This window comes from Arachis ipaensis, chromosome B9, assembly GCF_059453495.1.
Source record: "Arachis ipaensis isolate K30076 ecotype BB chromosome B9, ASM5945349v1, whole genome shotgun sequence".
NCBI lineage: Eukaryota > Viridiplantae > Streptophyta > Magnoliopsida > Fabales > Fabaceae > Arachis > Arachis ipaensis.
This window is the reverse complement of record NC_142444.1, coordinates 25,847,062-25,868,135: the sequence shown is the minus strand read 5'-3', so window position 1 is coordinate 25,868,135 and position 21,074 is coordinate 25,847,062. Positions and strand designations below refer to the sequence as shown.

The window sequence follows — 21,074 nt, the reverse complement described above, 5'->3', positions numbered from 1 at the left end:
TTGTAATTTTTTCTAATTTTTCTTCAATATTCATAATTTCAATGGTGGTTTTACTTTTAATTCTGTTATGTTGATTATATTTTGAAGTTTTTCTTCTTTGGGATTCTCTTTTTCCTTATTTCTTTGAAAATTTATGGATACTAATATTTCTTCAAGCATATCTACTATAGAATTTAATTGTGGGTTAAAAGTATGATAAAGATGTGGGGAGTCATTTTCATGGTAATATTCTTTAGAAATTTCGTGTGAAAAATAAGTTTTTTCAGGTTTTTGAAGTCCTTCAATAAAACTTATAGTAAAATAAAGATTTTGAAAAAAATCATTTTGTATTGATTTTAAGAATTCAGTGTCATTACAGTTAACATTAGTTAAAATCATTAATTTTTGATCTATTAATTTTGATAATTTAATTATTTCTTCTCTTAAATCTTCTAATTTACTTTTTTCCATTAGGTGACGCTTTTCTTTGTGAAAAGTTACGGTTTTAAGTGAAAAATGTGGCTTTAGAATGTATGGTTTAAGTTTTGCTACGTAGACGTCTTTACCATAAACTTATTTTTGGGATCTTTATTTAAGTGGTGTCTTTCTTTCATTTCAAGCTTAACTTTGTGATGAGTTTGAGGGCAAAACAGACCAAAATAAAATGTGGGGTCACATCAAAATTGTAGATAAGCACGCATGCTTTTGTGTTGCCTTATGATTCTGTGCATTATCCTCGTTATTAAGTGTGTGTTTGGATTCCAGTTTGCAAACCAGAGTTTGCATAAAATTGATTTTGTAAAATTGATTTTGTAAAATTGATTTTGATGATAAGTTAGTTTGGGTTAACGTGATTTATGTTTGGTAATCTTTATATCAAAATTGATTATAGTAAAATAAATGTTGTTTGGATTATACTACTCAAAATCACTTTTAGATGAAAAATTACTAAAATAGACATCAATTTTATATACATGCAAAATCAGAATACTATAAAAAATAATATAAAAAATATTTATCATATAAATAAAATAAATACAATAAAAAATAAAAATATAAAAGAGAGTACTATAAATTTTATAATGTCACACAAAAAGAAAATATTCTATAATTTTTTTAGTATCGTCAGTACTCTTTAATTTAGTATTATTTTACACTATAAATTTTTATTATTTATGACTCTATTATTACTTATAATTAATTTTTTATTTATTTTGTCCTTTTTTATAGGATCATAATTTATATTATTCAAAATTTTGATAATAAACATAGTATATAATAATTACAATTACAAATTTTACGAATTCAGAATAAAAAATAAAAAAAATTAATACAAAACAAAAATAAAGTACATCAAAGAATAGAAAAAAATTATACAGATAAGAAATAATAAAAATTCCATAAAACCAACAACATATATCATATGAACAAAAAAAATACCATAAAACATAAATAAAATTCATATGAATAAAATCAAATAAAAATAAAAAAATTTCAATTTGTCAGTGATTGAAATAAATCTGAACGATTTTGATGAAAAAAAATGGAACTAAAAAATTATGAAGAAGTAGGAAGAACTACAAAGAATGACTGTGAAGATAATAGTTACTAGTATCATTCTTATAAAAGAAAATGAAGGGTAGGGTTGGTAAAAAAGAAATATTTTAGCTTCTCCTAAACGTGAAACGTGAAACGTGAAATGCAGAAGCTACAAATTTGAGCTTTTCCTAAACGTGGATTCAGAGGCAGAATCAATTCTGCGTTCACAAGGATAAAAATTGCCAAACATCAAAGTGAAACTTTCAAGAAGCTCAAACGGGCTTCTCTCCTCCCCAACGTGTTTGCCAAACACACCCTAAGTTATTTTTCATTCATTTTCGTCTCCTTATATAATTCACATCAAAACTGTTAGTACATTGCATGTGTTATTTATAAGCTTCTTGTGATAATTGCTTGATCTTTTCTACATGCAAAGTTAATTAAATTACCTTAAATTTATACTATTTTTACAATAAGTTGATGTTATAAAAATTTCTGTCACTCAACTTGAGATATTATTTATAAGGAGAACATATCACAAAATTAATGTTATGTTCAAGTCATTTTTCGTCTGCTTTTTTATTTTTATAAATTCATTTATATACTGTATAATATGACTCTACAATATGATCATTGTTATGTAATATTTTATAATTTTTAAGGATTTTTTTCATACTTTTATATATAACTTTTGATATGAAATTCAAAAGACAAATAGACATTTTTTATTTTATAAAATAAACTTTTGATATATAAGCTTTGGTCTAGTCCATATAAGCTTGAAGCAGTTTTTTTTTTTTTTCTCTTTTAGAATTGTTTGGGAATTAGAGTTTTAAGGAAAAAGAAATAAAAATAAAATATTATTTTGTAATCCAATATACTTTTCAATATTTTTATAGAATCTTTACAAGTTTATATATATACTCCTTTTTTTCATAAACCAAATTGATGTACGCATAATATTTTAGATATTATTTTTAATTATTTATTATATATATATATATATATATAAAATTTTATATTGGTTGAAAAGGAAAATGAAACATACTTTAAAGTGTGAATATCTCATATCCCTCTATTTTAAATGTGTTTTGACGAGTAAATAAAGTGAGTTTTATCATTATCGATCTCTACTATTAAAAATAAAATTATGAAACTTTGTATTAAAACAGACAATCAAATAAATGAAATAATGTTTATTTCATTTAATAATAAGTTAAGCTGAGAAATAATATTCTCTTATGACAAAATTTCTACAATTTTTAAGACATAAAGTCACCTTATTTTCTTTCACTAATAATTAGTCAGTGACTATATTTCTATATTTGTGGAAAAAGAAAAAAAAAATCACTGTCTGACAAAATTAAATTATCATGCTTATTGTAATCGAATTCTCCAGTGTTGTGTTTGTCCTCATTTCAATCTCATTTTCTTCTTAGCATGAACAACAACGAACTAATTTAGTCTATTTCTGTTTTAACATATATGCTTTTTTACATGAGATATAACATAATTTGTTAGCATTCTGGAGATAAAAAATAACAATCTATCCACTTTAATTTGACTTTTACTTCCATTAAATTTATAAAATAAAAAATAAGTTAAACCGGAGAAAATTTGCGATACAATTTATAAACATCACAATAAAATATGTCAATAAATTAATTACATTAAAAACTAAACTAAAAACAATCTTTTTTTTTATTTAGTTCTTGTTATATATGAAAACTAAATTAAGTACATTAATTCTATTTTTGTTATGATCAAAACTGAATTATATAGCAAAAATAATTTAATACATTCAAACAAATTTATAATATTTCTAAACCTTCAAAAAACGAAAATAATTTTTCGGAATCATTAGTTTTAATATATAACAAAAACTAAGTAAAAAGATTGTGTTTTTTTAACAAAATAAACCCTATCCCATAAGCTCACCTCAATTTCATTTATATTTACATTCAGAGTTACTCTTTCCTGATAATATTTTTTAACAAAATATAAAAATAATTAATATATAAATTTTTATTATTATGCATATATCATATTAAAAGATGATAATTATTATACATATATATACCAACAAGAAGTTGACGGCAATTGTATGTTCCGGGGTCCTAAAAAAATTTTTGTAATTAATAATGATCTTGATAAATCCTCAACATATCTTTTTTGTTTGATCTTTAATTTTTAAGTTACTTAAATTTAGGCAACAATAATTTTAACGTCATTCAATATCATAATCAGCGTAAAAACTCTTCTAACAACATCTACCATCTTGATTTATCATATAATGGCAATCTTAGGAGAATTTTTAATAGAGTATATTAAAAATTCTCTTAAGATTGTCATTATTAGACAAATCAAAATGGTGAATGTTGTTAAAAGAATTTCCACATTAATAAGATATTGGATAATGTTAAATTTATTATTGTCTAAATTTAAGTAATTTAAAAATTGAAGATCAAATAAAAAAGAAATGTTTTTCACCAGTTAGGCAATGTAATTTATCAAAATCATTACCAATCAGAAAAATTTGTTCCTTGCATTCAATAATCATCACAAGCTTCTCCATACACCATCTCGAAGATGACCAATGAAATGGAAGATTCCTCAATTGCTTGAAGAAGTTTTCCTCGTCAACAAAGAAACTAATGATTCCGTCATCGCGCAATCTTTTTATGAAATGGCAAAGAAAAGAAGTGCGAATGAATTTCTGCTCTAAAGCTTATGAAGAGATAATGTTTGATTAAAGGAACATTGAAAGTTGGAGAGGAAGTTAGTGGTTGATGATGCTTGTAGTGTTGTTGTATGTGTGTGTGTTAGTGGCGTGTGATTCCTTATAGCTTGCTAAGGGTTAAATAGAGAAGCAAGTGAAGTCAAGTCAACGATGGAATATATAGGTAGCTAGGTTCTTCAATTCCTTCTTGTTTCTTCGTTGATTCCTCTACATTATTGGAGCTCTCTGTTATGAGGAGCTTTCTACGGTGGGGAAAGTATTTTCTGGTCTTTGATAGACCAGGTAATAAAATAAATTAATAAAAAATATTGGGACCGGTTCACAAATAATAAAAAGTTCACAAATAAACTTTCATTAATATGTAGGGTAAATTTGAATGTATGGATAAATTGGATTGGGGTCGAGAATAGAGAATTTTAATCCAGGCAGAGTTTTAATGGCCCTCCCAAAAATCGTCCACCAAGAAAGTCTCCGGCAATAAACGGCTGTTTCCGGTGAATTCTATCACCAAAGATTTGAAACGATCGAATTCAGAGATTGAAACTTGATGAAGTCCTGCTCGCAGGTTCTACAGAAGATCATGAAGAGTGGATTGATCTCCATGTTCCCATCAACCCTAATCCTAATCAAGAAAGGATTCATCTGATTCCCATTAATCACCTCAATCCCCTGATCCCACTCTTGTCCTTAGATTGTCCCCCGACGTGCATCCCCAAGAGTCTATGCATAGCTTTTTCTCATATAGTCAATATTGCTCAATGGGGGTAACATTCTCGGAAATTTATATAGTGCCCGGTCACACGTCGTAGTGTCAACAGAGTATCGAGTTTTCAACCTGATACACGTGGTGGCAAGCCACGACACTTAATCTAGGGAATCTCGTATCTCAGATTATTCAAATTCATAAGCCATTTAAATAATTCAATTATAATTCATCAACATCCACATCATTCTCAATCGCTTCTCATTCATCATTATACGTCAATCATATTCAATCCTTATCCTTCATTATCACACCTCCCATTTCGTCCATCAATAGTTCCAATTCAAAACATAATTCATTCTTTTCTAAATGAATCAAACTTAAAAACATGCTCATTTTCTTAATAACTCAAAATCAAACCATATAACCTTTAAATCTAAATCTTTTTAAATATTCATATAAACAAAATCTCTATTTTTTATAAAATTTCGGCAGCATCTCCTCTAAAACTCGGACTTTGCCACCCTTTTCGGGTCCAAACCTGCTTTCTTTTCAACTCAACATACCCTTCATCATCATCATAATAGTTACCACAATAAATCTACCTTAGATCAATAATTATACTCATACAATATTCAAATCCAACAACCAAAATTCAACTAAGGACCATAGTTCACTAATCCTAAACTTCTAACACAAAATACCTCATTATCACAATAACCTCCACAATAGTTATACCTCAAATCAATAATTCACCAAATCATTAATTAATCAACAAGCACCATACCAACCATGTTCATCAACAATAATATTCACCATCCAAAATTAATAACTAATTATCCAATAAACTTCAACCAAATATATTCATCGACAAATTACTAAACATTAAACATACACCTGCATTCTAACTTATCCTATGGTCATCTAGCCTAAGTTTTCACAGAACATTATATATTAAATGCAAGAAACCTAAACCATACCTTAGCCGATTCCCAAGTATTATTTCAAGACAATTTTCCTAAAAGAACACAGCCCTCAAAACCTCAACTAATCCGCTTCCTCCAAGTTCCAGTATTCACAATTTCAAGCTCCAATTATTTATTTACAACCTAATACACATTCATAACACATATATATCCAATTTAATACTCAAAGCTCAAATTCAATGAAAATAAAATAGAATTATCGTATCCTCACCTTACCCAAGCTTCACATAAGCAAGAGTGAACATTTTTCTCAAGCTAATTGGATCCTAAAACATCAAAAAGCAAAGAAATTTAATACCTCCACTTAATTTAGTGAAAATTAGGGGAAAGGAGTGGCTGGGGGTGTTTAGTAGCTTACCAATGAAATTGTTCTGTTAGAAATGTAGAGCTCGACGCAGTGAACGCGTGGTCGCAAACGGTGCGACGATCGGAGCTCGAACGAAGAAGTTATGGGATTTGGAAATTTATCGTAGGAGGTTCGGGAGTGTTTTCTTCTCCCTGGGGTTCTTCACGATGCAGCAGGGGAAATGAAGAAGAAAGGGGATTTCGGCTCTTTTAATGTGTTGGTCCGGTTGGACCGACAACCCGGTTTGGACTCGGTTCAATCGGTTCAATCCCGTTCGGTCTAATTTTGAACCGTTTTCTTCGAAATTGGTGTCAAAATTCTTGTTTCAATGAGCTCTATCCTAATTTGATATAATATTCACATTTCTAATCCTTCTTATTAAAAAACTAATTTATTAACTAATTATCTACTAATTTAACCGGGGTTTACACTCACTCTCCTGATCCAATTCCTACAACAAAAATATAATTATTATGAGCACAAGAAAATACAAGAAAAAGGCATATATTAATAATAAGTGGATAATTATGAATTTGAATTCATCTAAAAAAATTCACATATAAGAACAAATTAAATATGAGAAAGATTTCAAACACTCATCATACACATTAAATTAAAAATAATCAATCAAAATATGAGAAAGATTTCAAACACTTTAATTAAGTCCTTAATAATAACCGAGGATTACATAGTAGTTCAATAATGAAGCATTTAAATTTCCTTCATTCAATACAGACACACATACATGCTAATTAATTCTAATCTCTGAAGAAAATTCATATGCTTCTTCATTGTGAGATAACCTTCTTATTCATTAATTATGGGAATATATAATGTTAGTTATTAGATGATATATATATATATATATATATATATATTTAAATAGGAGGAATTGAACTACTTAGCTTCATCTTCATCAGAGCCAATGGTAATGCATTCCTTCTCATCCTCAAAACCTTCAAGAGAAGGATGAGGAGAGTAACCCTTACAAAGGATTTAATGCAAGAAAATCTTAAACTAGTTGACACTAAAGAACACATTATGACATTATCTACTAAGAGAACTAGCACAAAAAATGATTATCCAGACCAACAAAATCCACTTAAACAAAGCACCAAAAAATTCGACAACCATCTACATTTCAGTAATTATAAAAGAATTTAGTAATATATGAGGAGCAACAACAATCTCAAACATCATTCTATGTAGGCTGTAGCATATTAAAGCAAAGGAAAAAAAAAGAGAGGATAATTGTATTTTTATCTGTGAAACTTGTTGAGTAGGGAACATTCCAGCCAATTGTATTGGAATTTTACCTCCTTCCTTAGAAGCAATATAGGAGACTAGCACTTGCAATTGCACTTTAATGGTATCCAACTCTTCTTGCACATTTGGACCACAAGTAGATGATGTGCCAACATCATTTGAAGAACCTAACTTCATTTGACTAATCCTTGTAGTGTTGTTCTTGAAAGCAATTGTTGGAACAGCTCCCATACTTAAACCTCGAACACGACCAGGGTGCTCTTTCCCAAAAACTACTCCAAGAGCATCAAGAGGAGAATTAACAGTTGATTCCATTGGTTGTTGGCTGCTATGTGCTTCAATCTTCTCCTACATATATAAAAAGAAAGAGAAAGAATCAAAAATAGTATTATCTTATAAAAAAGAAAGAAAAAAAAAATACCAAACTTTGTAGTTTTTTGAAAATGGCTTGACTATTAAATGTTCAAAAACTTTTTCTCTTGTTTGCCACTTGCCAAAACCACACACTGGACAAGGGCATTTAATCTAATGACCCCCGAGAGATCAATGCTCAAAAGCGAAAGTCAAAAACTTGTTTAGACCATCTTTATACTCGTGCGTGTTTCATGGTTTTCCAATCCATGACTTATCGATTGACATGACTAAGAGGGACTACAAATAGGAATATTAAAAAATTTATTAATTAAAAATCTCTCTCCCTCTCTCTCATATTAACTAGGCAACTAACTAGTATATATCAGCAGACGCTACTATAAAAAGAAATTCTTGTATGTGCAAATTAGATATCAAACAAATACTTAAATAGTATTCTAAAAGAAGTTATAAAAAAAATTATAATTACCTCTTTCAAATGATAATTTTGTGGCTGTAACAGTGGTTTTGTGAACTTTTCCTTCTCAAGTAGTTGTATATATGCAAATTAATTTTTTTTATAAGATAAAAAGAGACAAAAAAATAAATAGAGCAAATATATTATTCTCAAATTATAATTTATAAAAAAAAATCGTATAAAACTCGTATTATATTAACTAACTAACTAAAAAGAGAGCAACAACAACAACAACAACAACAACAACAACAACAACAACAACAATTATTATTATTATTATTATTATTATTATTATTATTATTATTATTATTATTATTATTATTGTAATAACAATAATTATCCTATTTTTAATTTACGTTTTGGGTTCAGTTATATAAATCAAGAGAGGATTGCCAAAGTTAGCAAAAGCAAATGCAGATCACTAGATATCAGAGTAATACATGAAAATTCAGGAGATGAATAAAACCCTAAGTTATCTACCATCGAGGCAGAGAGAAGAGAAGAGAATGGCGATGAACAAAACCCTAAGTTATCTACCTTCGATGTAGTTGTCATTGTAGTCGCTGGTTCCGCCACCGTTACCGTCGCCGTTATAGTCGCCAGTTTTGCCGCTGTTGCCGCCACAGTTGTCACAGGAAGCTTCTCAATTGAGCCACCTCCTCATCAACATTATGGTTTCAGATCTATTTGCTCTATCGCTACGCTTGCCGCTACAGTTTATGCCGCCGTTGCCGCCGTGATTTCTACCATCGTTGCCGCCGTAGTTTCCGCGGTCGAAGGCTTCTGAATCGAGCCACTGTTTCAGATCTGTTTTCTCCTTCGAGCTACCGCTGGTATTCTTCTTTTTCTCCATATTTCATTTGTCTCTGTTTCTCTTCTTCTTTGAAGTTCCAATTGATTAACCAGCGCGGCGACTTTTCCTTCGTGCTATTTTACCGTACTTGATCAACCACTACCAGCTTAGGGTAATCATTTTAATGTGTTAAATTGGTGCCTAATACCGTACTTGTTTCAACAATGAAGCAATTGTCATTTGGTTATTATGTTAACTGGACTCATGATTATGGAATTTTACCATTGTGCGGCGTCCTGCAAATTGAAATGGAATTGGAAATGGAAATGGCTCGTCTGAATATGCTTGCATGCTTTTACTTGTTCATTCTTGCCACAATTTCATGTTTCACTGGGATATTCTACGTTTCTATATTATTCAATTTCTTTGTGATTTATGTGATAATATTTTATTTTCTTGCTCTTTAATTTTGTTTGAGATATTATGATTGCAAGATATTATAAATTGATTGCAATGTAGTTTTCCAAGTTCATCTTGGACTAAGATCTTGAGAATAGTAAAGGTTTCATATGATATATGAGTGTTGCATTGTCTTTATTGTTGTTTTGGTTACTAATTTTGTTCTTTATTACTTCTCTTGCAATTATTCTTAACTGCTCAAGAATACTTAGCCAATTCTTCAATTAACAATTTATTTTGATGTTACTGTTTGAAGTATCTTTTAGAAATGGGAGAGCTTGTGATCCATACAAATCATAAGCTTAACTTTTTGTCATTTCTTCTATCACCTTAATTAGATCCTCATTTCTCATTACTTATTACAGATGATGCTGATGTTTCATTTTAAAAGGAACGTTCTTAATTTTTTTTTCCAGGGAGTTTTCCCCCTTTTGATCAAAGATTTGATAGCTACTGATTAGTATATGCAGTGATTTATCCAATGGATAGTCATTTCCTTTTTCAGCATTAGTTTATAGAAATTGGTTTCAGCATTATCATTATGCATTTAAGTCATTTATGCTGATATTTGTGTAACTTTTAGGTTTTGCAATTAGCAACTCTCTTTGCTTTCAGTTTCAGCATCCGCTTCCTCTACGCCGATTACAAAATGAGTGAGTACTTTAAGCAAGCCTTTATCTTTCTTATATTGGTTTTGGTCAAAATTAATTTCTTTGCTTTTATTTTTTTCAGTTGCATAATCTAGTTTGGTCTTGGTCAATCAAAAATGGCTCCCGCGTCTGCAGAGTCTATAAAGGCCAGAGGTTAGCCTCTATTTAACTTATATATTGATTGATTGGTAAAGGTTCCAGTCATCAAAGCAGCTAATGGTGACGCCAAGGGTTTGTAGGATGGAATCAGAGAGTGCTAAGGTGTATCCTGAGTCTTCTCCCATTCCTCCTTCAAAAGTTGCAGATCCAAGGCCTGGACCAGCTAAATCTTCTCAAGATTCTGGACCTGGTCCCAGTATATACTGACACCTACATATTGTAAGCCTGATTTATTTTACGTTTTAAATGGAATTGTTCAAAGCACATCATGGACTCTCTTGATCATTCATTGTGACTTGTTCTTATGTGTGGTTTGTTTGATTCTTAAACCGGGTAATAAATTATTATAAGTTCACTTTACTCTGTGTTGCAGCCTGTGAAAATGATGGAAGATTTTTTGAGACTGGCTTCCAAAAACACACGGAAAAACTTAGAGACATGTGGTGTTCTTGTAGGCTCCCTGGTAAAAGAAGTCATAATTTTGTTTACTTCTGGGTTCTAGAAATATTTTGGTTGCTAATTTTAATACATTTTTGTGCTTGCAATCTGATGTCTACAGAAAAACAGGATTTTTCATATCACTACACTTATTATCCCAAAGCAGGAGTCAACTTCAGACTTGGTAAGATAATGGTTATGTTTACTCTTGTGGTTCAGTTTGTTGTTTTTAAATGATTATATAGACCGTTTCTTCATTTTTTCTATTTCCAATTTTATCCTATCAGACAAAGTGAGACTTCTACTGATCTGAGGTTGTGATGCATGGAGTTTATGAGTGCTGCATAATTTGTTCTTATTGTTATTTGAGATTATTTATCTACATTTGTTGTGAAAGTGCTACTAAACCTCTGTTGGAACTGTAAATCATATGATAGGATTTTTTCAATTACTTTTAAAGGAAACTGGTTCTTAAGCCAATTCTCTTGGGATTATCGTTGGGGGATAAAATGATTCTCAAATGGAATAATGCAAAACATATATGAATAGAGCTAAATACAGTATTCCTTAGAATTAAGAGACTCAAGATTGTAATTCTCTCATGATTCATTAATGATTTTTTTAACTGTTTGTTATAATTTTAATTATTTTCAGTTGAGCAATGTATGTCTAATTTAATTTATTGTTCAGTGTTTAACATTGAATAATGAAGAAGAAATATTTGAAGTTCAGGACAACTTATCACTCTTTCCTTTAGGCTGGATACATGTAAGCTCCATTATCCTTGACTGTCACTTATTCATTCTTAGCTCTGACGGTGGGTTGAACCATCAATATTTCCCCAATATAGATAGTTAGATACAATTGAAGATAGAAACCCTTTTGATAGATAGCAGAACTTATTTGCATCCTTCTTTAGTGATCCTTTGGCGTGTTTGTGAGTTGAGGTTTTGCAAAAAAAAGAGAAAGAATGGATATATTTGAAGAGTAAAATGAACTCATAATGACTCTTCAAACTCTTCCCTGCGCTCCTTTCTCCTGAACATACTCTTATTGTACTAGCTTTAAATGTCCAGTTTATCATATTTCTATATTTGACTTCAGACACACCCATCACAAACTTGCTTCATGTCATCCGTGGACCTGCACACCCATTACTCATACCAGGTAATATGGCATTATTATTATTCAAATTCTGTGACTATTCACATTGTAGATTTTGCTGGAGCAGTCTATACATCCCTCTTGTTAAGGCTATGGAAAAGAAAAAGAAATAGTTGCAATAATGCTAGATAATAGATTTTTAGTTGTGGTTTGTAATAATTTAGATAAAGAAGATAAAGAGCAAATATCATGAATATTAATAGAGAATTGGTATGTTGTGTGAATTCATTGATTATGAAGATGCATGAATCGGACTAGGTACTTAAAAATAAATCCAATATAATAAAAATTGAAAACAAATATGTATTTGGTATCAGCGAACATGATAAGGTCAGGGTGTATTTTCATACCGACTATCATTTCACTTTTTATTATATTGGGTTTATTATTATGCATTTTTCAGCATATAAATAATTTCATCTATTTGCCTTTTAATTATAAGTCAAATGCTAATGCATAATCCTCCTACATCTATTTCATCATTAGTCACATGTAAATGTAACTTATTTGTGATCTGAAGCCCTTGAAAATGAGTTCGAACAATATGCATCTCTGAGGTTTGTACTTGTACCTTTTCAATTTCAATGTTAATTATTCTTAGTCTTTTGTATTTGTTTCTTTATTGCTTTTCAGTAACTGAAGTAGAAAATATGTAATCTGCAGATTAAAAAAAGAATAGAAGACATGGTTAGTGCTGATTTAGATATTAGTTCACTTGATATATATATATATATATATATATATATATATATATATATATATATATATATATATATATATATATATATATATATATATATATATATATATATTTATGTACATAGTGTTCTCTAATTATTCTATATTTAATACATGTTATTTTTAATATTTTGTTGTTATAATTAATGTGATTAGAAAATGATGGTAATGTACTATATTGATTTTGTTTAAATATGTAATATTTTAATTTTTTTTTTTTACATTTTTAATGTCTTGCTTAAGTATTTCTAACATCCAGATTAATATTTTAAGAATAATATTGACAGGTTTGTGGAGGTTTGAAACCCCCACAGAATAGCTATTTTTTTTTAAATCAAAAATTTTTTTTGTGGGGTTTTGAACCGCCACAAACATTAACCAAGAACTGTCACAAAATGCTAGCATAGAACCCCCACAAAAGGGATAGAAAACCGCCACTAAATGACATTGTGAGGGTTGTGAAAAACTGCCACAAAGGAGCTCGTGGCACCTCAAATTTTGGAGGTTTTTGAAACTGCCACAATCCTTTTTGTGGGGGTTTGAAACCTCCACAAATAAAAAAAAAACCGCCACAAATAAACAAAAAACTTGTAGTGCCTAGAAATGAAATCTGAAGCACCCATGCAAAACAAAACTGATAAGCACATACCAAAAAGCAAGAAAAATAAAAACTTTGCACCAAATCACCCATTGAATGACTCGAGAAAAAGTAGCAAACATGAAAGCAAAGACAAAAGGAGATTGAGATTGAAGAACACAGACCTAAACACGAGGAATTGAGAGAGAGAGAGAGAGAGAGAGAGAGAGATGGAGAATGTGAAGGATGAAGAGATGAGAGAACGGAATGAGAGTATATGAAGATGGTCTGGGTTATCATATATTAGCTATAGCCTTCAAATTAGATCCATATGTTAAAATGTCTCAGAAAAATTTCGGAAGTTTATTTAATAAAGCATATATAGCATGGTTAAAAACGATATTAAAAACTTACTTAAATAGTATTCTAAAAGAAAATATGAGAAAATTATAATCACCTCTTTCAAATGATAATTTTTCTTTTTTTTTTTTCCTAGCAAATATTAAAACTTGAAGCTTTCAAAGTAAATTAGCTAGCAGCAAGAATTGAAAAAAATCTAAAACCTGTTTCACATGAAAATAGATTAGTAGTGTGGGTGAGAATTATTACAGTAATTAATTAAACATACACAGATTTTAAATTATCCAAAAGTGAAAATATTGGTACTTTTGTAAAAAATAAAATAAAATATTGTCAGCTGAGTGAAGAAAGGAATGGAAAATGAAGAGAAATTTTAAGGTATGAAGAATAAAATAGCAAATAATAATAAACATACACAATTTCAGAATCCAAACTCATGAATGCCAGAACAATATAAGCACATTGAGTAATTAAGCATTCAACAATTGACTTGCAAAATTTTAAAGTGTCTGCATTTCCTATCATCATATTTTATAAGATATAAAAAGTAACCAAGTTAGTTCATGATAATTTAATTATAGTCCAACAATAAAATATATTATCCTAATAATATGTCCACTATAGAGTCATATCAATGGCATCCTAAAAGCTAAGTGATGCAACAGCACCTCCATCCACATGTTTAATAGCTAAGATCTCATCTCCATTTTTCATCTTGAGCTGGAGTGCATTAACAGTTAAAATAAGATCAGTTAACAACATAGTATAGCACAGTACTAAACACAAATTTCTTATATTCTTTTACAGCATAATTTAGTGTATTTTCAGAACAAATAAGAGGTCCTCCTTGTTAATTGTCTCATGACAAAAAATATATATATAATTTACACAGTACATATACATTAGGAGAAATAAAGTTATATAAAGAATCAAATAATTTAACAATGCAAAATATCTTTATTTTAAAGCCAAACTTGTTTAATTTTCTTTTTATCTAAAATCTCAAAATCAGAGAATACAGATACAAACAGATTTTCTCAACTGAATCTCTCTTTCCTATTTCTATATTTTCTGGTATAAAATTCTTATTCAAACACGTCCTTCTGATGGGGTATGTTGCATAACACAGTAGCAGCACCCTTCTGAGGTAGATAATAATGATAACCTGACTGCTGATGAAGATGATCTTGATCTAAATATAGGTATAAATACTTACATTATCTAAGACATGAGTCTGTATTCATAGAATTTCTATATACAATCTGAGATGTTCTTAATTATTCTTGTATAGATGACATTGACATAGATGATCATGAAGAAAAACACAGAACAAAACAAATTGGGATTGGGAGCTCTTAACAAGAAGAAATTGGACAAATTCGGAATTAGACAAATTAAATTTAGCACTAATCTGATTATTGCAAGAACACCTATATTGAAAAATTATTTCTACTTTTCGAATCCCAACTCATACTAATACTATGCAGCTACTTGACTAACTAAACTAAAATTCTGTCAATCAATTGCCAACAATTTATAAAAGGCTTATCAATTGATCCTAACTGTTTAATTTCACTTTTGGAATAGAAAGTCAGAAACAATAACCAGTTAGAGTACCTGAAAATGTGATCAAAATTCTCCACTGCAATGTTGGCTATGGTCGAGTACTTGCTATCAAGAACACCGGCCGAGTTAACGAGAATGTGAACCGCCGAGCCGAATTCGAGCAATTTTCTTAACAACAACAGTATATGAACACAAAAATTAATATTAGAAATTTAAAGCATCTAGAATTTTGAACACAAAAATCAATATATGACAATAACGCTAACAACCAGTAAATCTTATTCCATCTCAATAAGCAACAACTTAAAAAAAACTAAATAAAAAAAATCTCTGATAATAAACAGTGAATAAATGGAAAAGACAATAAAAGAGAATAAATAAAAATAATATATATATATATATATATATATATATATATATATATATATATATATATATATATGTTACAATAAATAATCCCCTAATAAACCACTCCTTGGGGAAGTTCAATTAATGCACGCATGATATTGCATACTGCATTTCTTGTTTTATACGCCATATATATGTATGATTATACTAGAGGTTATGCAAGTAGTGCTTCAAGACACATAAGCCTTATTCTCAAGTAACAGAATTAGCAAACTTAGTTTCTCTGAGAAACTTGAGAAACTGATACAACAAGAACTAAAAACTGGATGCCTTGAATATCATGATTGATAACTCCAGAGAAATATCTCAAAAAGCAATTTTAAGATGACTTGAAGTGGCTTATAAGGTAGGATCCTCAAAGTAGTATAACACGCAAGTTGGCATTGGATTAGAATTGGTCATGCCCTGTTCTATCAAAAAGATATTTATAAGCACTTGAGATAAGCATAATATTTATCAAATCTGATTTTAAAAAATAAATAAATCATGCATCTGTAAGCAGATTGATCATTCTTAACACTAAAGTAAGAGAGATAGATTTTTCTTTTTCATTTTTTTCCAAATTTTTTTTGGAAAGTTAAAGTGAAGATAAATTATATAAAAAGTGAAGATAAATTACATAAAAAGTGCATATAATTACATAACTAATTCAACACCTGTATGAGTATCTGATTAATTTGTTTGTTAAAAAAGATTAGTGTGATAAAATATTTCTACAATATTTTAAGTAGTATCACTAGAGTAATAAACAGAGCAGTGTATCCCAAAAAATTTAGAATTTTCTTCTCGACAGATAAACAGAGTGCAAATATAAACAATCTAGAATAATTTTAAGAAGATAACAATGCATAGAAAGTTAAACACGAAAAATCTGAACATTTACAAGTAATCGCAAATAAGGATGTAAGCTTTGTGAAACTAAGCTATGACAGATTTTTTTCTGAGATATGAAATCTGAGATCTGAGATCGGAGATCGGAGAAACACCTTAATAGAAGTAAGCAATAGAAGATCTGAGAGAGAGAGAGAGAGAAAGAGAGAGAGAGAGAGGAGGGGGTAAAATCACGAAAGAAGACCTGAGATCGTCGACTGGTTGAACAGTATCACCCTAACCGGCGTCAATCACCCCCGCACCAACGTTAATCCAATGCTTCAACGGAAGACCCGATCGCGGAGCTACAGAGAAACAAAAACCCCCCAAAAATCAGCACCAAAAATAATTTTGAAACCCTAACCCAACAAAAATGAAGAAATCGGTAATTTAATTACTAATGTGAGAATAGGTGCCTTCTGGAATTGAAATGCTGAGGTCAGTAGCCACCAGATCATTGCCTCTCGCCGGAATCTTTGTCTCCACAGCCCTAACAGAAAAAAGAAAATAAAACAGCATTTCAGTTTCGGTTTCGGCTTCTCTAACAGAGTAACTGTTTTAGTTTAACTTGAGAGGGAGAGGTACCTGGAGAGATCGTAATCGGCAGAGAGAGGAGAAGCCCTAGAGGGAAGAACGGCGTTGTCGGAGATGAAGGAGAGATAGAAGGGAGATGAGAGCGTCATATATTCATTTCATTGAATGAGCTAGGATTGTGTTTTATTATTTTATATACGTGTAAAAACGGCGGTTTTGAATCACCAGAACCGTCAAAATAAATAAAGCCAATTACGGCAGCAACAAAAGTTGCCATAATGTATGGATATTATGAAGGTTCTTTAAAATTGCCTGAATATCAATGCCATTTTAACCTCTCTTTTTTTTTGTAGTGTCTGGTGCACAAATTGTGAATCACACTTTTCACAACTCGTACCACTGACCAGCAAGTGCACTGGGTCGTCCAAGTAATACCTCACGTGAGTAAGGGTCGAATCCCACGGAGATTGTTGGTTTGAAGCAATCTATGGTTATCTTGTAAATCTTAGTCAGAAAGTCAATTATGTTTATTAGTTGAGTTGCGAATAAACAAGAAAGCATGGATTAAAGGTTACTTGTTATGCAGTAATGGAGAATATGTTGGAGTTTTGGAGATGCTTTGTCTTCTGAATCTCTGCTTTCCTCTGTCTTCTTGTTCACGCACGCGCATCCTCCTATGGCAAGCTGTGTGTAGGTGGATCACCGTTGTCAATGGCTACCATCCATCCTTCCAGTGAAAAGATTCCCAATGCGCTGTCACCGCACGGCTAATCATCTGCAGGTTCTCAATCATGTCGGAATAGGATCTGCTATCCTTTTGCGTCTGTCACTACGCCCAGCACTCGTGAGTTTGAAGCTCGTCACAGCCATTCGATCATTGAATCCTACTCGGAATACCACAGACAAGGTTTAGACTTTCCGGATTCTCATGAATGCCGCCATCAGTTCTAGCTTATACCACGGAGATTCTGATTAAGGAATCTAAGAGATACTCATTCAATCGGATATAGAACGGAGGTGGTTGTCAGGCACACGTTCATAGTTTGAGGAAGGTGATGAATGTCATGGATCATCACCTTCATCATAGTTAAGCGCGAATGAACATCTTAGATAGGAACAAGCGTGTTTGAATGGAAAAACAGAAATACTTGCATTAATTCATCGAGACACAGCAGAGCTCCTCACCCCCAACAATGGAGTTTAGAGACTCATGCCGTCAAAGAGTACAAAGTTCAGATCTAAAATGTCATGAGATGCAAAATAAGTCTCTAAAAGTTGTTTAAATACTAAACTAGTAGCCTAGGTTTACAAAAAATGAGTAAACTATGATGGATGATGCAGAGATCCACTTCTGGGGCCCACTTGGTGTGTGCTGGGGCTGAGATTTAAGCAATTCACGTGCAGAGGCCATTTGTGGAGTTGAACGCCAGTTTTTGTGCCAGTTTGGGCGTTCAACTCCAGCTTTTGATCCTTTTCTGGCGCTGGGCGCCAGAATTGGGCAGAGAGCTGGCGTTGAACGCCAGTTTACGTCGTCTATCCTTGTGCAAAGTATGGACTATTATATATTGCTGGAAAGCTCTGGATGTCTACTTTCCAACGCAATTGGAAGAACGCCATTTATAGTTCTGTAGCTCCAGAAAATCTACTTTGAGTGCAGGAAGGTCAGAATCCAACAGCATCAGCAGTCCTTTTTCAGCCTGAATCAGATTTTTGCTCAGCTCCTTCAATTTCAGCCAGAAAAATACCTGAAATTACAGAAAAAACACAACTCATAGTAAAGTCCAGAAATATGAATTTTTCCTAAAAACTAATGAAAATAGACTAAAAACTAACTAGAACATACCCAAAACTATATGAAATTAACCCCAAAAAGCGTATAAAATATCCGCTCATCACAACACCAAACTTAAACTGTTGCTTGTCCTCAAGCAACTAGACAAATAAAATAGAAGACTAATAGGTTGAGAAGCAATAATATCTCAGAGTTTTTTTTTTTTTTTGAGTGAAGCTCAGATTCTAATTAGATGAGCGGGACTAGTAGCTTTTTGCTTCTAAACAGTTTTGGCATCTCACTTTATCCATTGAAGCTCAGAGTGATTGGCATCTATAGGAACTTAGAATTCAGATAGTGTTATTGATTTTCCTATTTCAGTGTGATGATTCTTGAACACAGCTATTTTATGAGTCTTGGCCGTGGCCCTAAGCACTTTGTTTTCCAGTATTACCACCGGATACATAAATGCCACAGACACATAATTGGGTGAACCTTTTCAGATTGTGGCTCAGCTTTGCTAAAGCCCCCAATTAGAGGTGTCCAGGGTTCTTAAGCACACTCTTCTTTTTGCTTTGGACCTTGACTTTAACCGCTCAGTCTCAAGTTCTCACTTGACACCTACACGCCACAAGCACATGGTTAGGGACAGCTTGGTTTAGCCGCTTAGACCAGGATTTTATTCCTTTAGGCCCTCCTATCCACTGATGCTCAAAGCCTTGGGATCCTTTTTATTTGCCCTTGCCTTTTGGTTTTAAGGGTTATTGGCTTTTTGCTCTTGCCTCTTGGTTTTAAGAGCTTTTGGCTTTTTCTGTTTGCTTTTTCTTTTTCTTTCTAAGTTTTTTTTTCGCCTATTTTATTATATATATATATATATATATTTTTTTTTTTTTTTTCTGCAAGCTTTGTTCTTTGCTGCTTTTTCTTGCTTCAAGAATCATTTTTATGATTTTTCAGATTATCAATAACATGTCTCATGTTCATCATTCTTTCAAGAGCCAACATATTTAACAGTCTTAAACAACAAATTCAAAAGACATATGCACTGTTCAAGCATTCATTCAGAAGACAGAAAGCATTGCCACCACATGTTACTAATTAGAATTTTTCTTATTAAAAACTCAAAATTTTATTGCCTCTTATTCAAAAGATCTACTATTTTATTCATGTTTGCTGATGATGAGAAAGATAGACTATAACTTAATTGGGGATAAAATCAAAATAGACACTAATTGCTACTAATGATCATGTAATGAAGACACAAACATAGATAAGCACTTAACATAGAGAAAACGAAAAACAGAGCAAGTAAGAACAAGGAACGAGTTCACCTTAGTGATGATGGCATTTCCTTCTTGAGGAACCAATGATGTTCTTGAGCTCTTTTATGTCTCTTCCTTGCCTTTGTGGCTTGATTCCTAGTGATTTTTTTGTATTTCTATCCTCAGTTGCTTCCAATAATTATGTGGAGGGAAGTGCATCCCCTGAGGTATCTCAGGGATCTCTTGATTTGCAGCCACATGTTCTACCACTGAGCTATAGATCCTTCACATAATTGTTTTACCACACCAAACTTAGAATGTTGCTCGCCCTCGAGCAAAAGAAGAAGGAATGGATGAAGAAGAAGATGTGGAAAAAAAACTAGGATTATGAGGAGGGAAGGTGGGGATCCTGTGGGGTCCACAGATCTTGAGGTGTCAAGGAATTTACATCCCTGCACCAATTTAGGCATGCAAAATGCCCTTGCACACAACTCTGGGCGTTCAGCGCCAGGTTGGTGCCCATTTTGGGCGTTCAACGCCCATTTACTAGCCATTTCTGGCGTTGAACGCCAGAACCATGCTTGTTCTGGGCGTTCAGCGCCAGGGTGTTGCCCATTTTGGGCGTTCAGCGCCAGAACCATGCTCTGTTCTGGCGTTGAACGCTAGACAGGTGCTTCCTCCAGGGTGTGATTTTTCTTCTGCTGTTTTTGATTATGTTTTCAATTTTTAATATTTATTTTATGACTCCACATGATCATGAACCTAATAAAACATGAAAAACCCTGAAAAATAAATAAAAATTGGATTGCCTCCCAACAAGCGCTTCTTTAATGTCCTTAGCTGGACCTTGCTGAGCTTTTAATCTAGCTTCAACCTTGAGCACTCTTGCTCAACATTGCCTTCAAGATAGTGCTTGATTCTCTATCCATTAACAATG

At 31.6% G+C, this 21,074-nt stretch overlaps 1 long non-coding RNA gene and 1 pseudogene across 1 annotated transcript; one reads left to right on the top strand and one right to left on the bottom strand.

The window, feature by feature from the left end:
- Positions 1–5,876: 5,876 nt before the first annotated feature.
- LOC148544070 (uncharacterized) lies at positions 5,877–6,430 on the bottom strand. Its single transcript, XR_015899431.1, has 3 exons — positions 6,306–6,430; positions 6,159–6,213; positions 5,877–6,070 (listed from the first exon to the last, which is right to left on the bottom strand). It is a non-coding gene; the product is annotated as an uncharacterized LOC148544070 (long non-coding RNA).
- A 2,975-nt stretch (positions 6,431–9,405) lies between these two features.
- On the top strand, positions 9,406–12,139 carry LOC107615261 (AMSH-like ubiquitin thioesterase 3; annotated as a pseudogene).
- The last annotated feature ends 8,935 nt before the right edge of the window (positions 12,140–21,074 follow it).